We start from the raw sequence: 975 nt of genomic DNA, 5'->3' as shown, positions 1-975 counted from the left end.
GAAGATGATTTCTGTTTGTTAGTATAAGAAAGGAAGATTTCAAGGGATGGTTGAGTAATTTTCATTCTAAAAAGGAACTCGGTGTTAAATAAATTTAGGAGCATCTATTCTACATAGTTACAAAGGTAGAGACTATTGGTTAATGTGTATTCTTCTGAATTCTTCAATAAATTTGTAAGATTTTAGCACTAATACACCAAATTAAATCATAAACACTTTGTTTTCCAAACCAGAGAGTTATTTACACATATAAGCATTTTATACATATTTTATGTGTATGCACATATATACACATATGTAATACATATATACATATAGTTTTGGAACTGCTGATGACCATCATCAAGAATTAGTTCTGGCTTTGCACTCAGAAATAACTTCTTTTGGGAACATGGGAACATTTAGGATGCCAGGGATTGAATCTGGGTCAGCCATATGCAAGGCATGCAGCATCTTTCCCATTGTACTTATCTCTCTGATTCTACTATACTGTTAAATGTTATTTTTAACTCATTTGAAGAGCTTTACTCATTTTTGAGAAATCTTTCCAAATACTATTTTTTGAGAGTTATACTGATGATATTTTTTTTCAGGGGAGAGTGCGAACGCAGTCCCCCTCTACCACAAATTATGTAGTCGAGTTTCCCACATTTGGGGAAATCACAGGCGTCAGCACATCCGGAGTGCAATGGATAAGCCTCACCCTGGGAAAACCACCTTCGTGATCATGGTATCTCCCCTGCCAGGTAAGTATTATACTGATGATATTTAAAAGAGAAAATTCTGTACAGTTTGAGAGCAAAGTTAAAGCTTGCTACCAAAAAAAAAATGTTTCTTTGGTTGAACACTACCAGAAACAAGAAGTACCTCACCATTATTTTTAGTTATACAGTTGTAGAATTTTAAAATTCAAGTATCAAATTTGTTAAACACATCAGATGGAAACATTTAACCTGTGACAAATGACAGAAGCAA

At 33.7% G+C, this 975-nt stretch overlaps 1 non-coding gene across 1 annotated transcript; it reads right to left on the bottom strand.

Moving 5' to 3' along the window:
- Nucleotides 1-590: 590 nt before the first annotated feature.
- Nucleotides 591-754, bottom strand: LOC125998348 (U1 spliceosomal RNA). Its single transcript, XR_007491938.1, has one exon. It is a non-coding gene; the product is annotated as a U1 spliceosomal RNA (small nuclear RNA).
- Between the last annotated feature and the right edge of the window lie 221 nt (nt 755-975).

Source organism: Suncus etruscus, chromosome 20, assembly GCF_024139225.1.
Source record: "Suncus etruscus isolate mSunEtr1 chromosome 20, mSunEtr1.pri.cur, whole genome shotgun sequence".
Classification (NCBI taxonomy): Eukaryota; Metazoa; Chordata; class Mammalia; order Eulipotyphla; family Soricidae; genus Suncus; species Suncus etruscus.
Note: the sequence above shows the minus strand (reverse complement) of the source record. Positions and strands in the feature narration are given on the sequence as shown.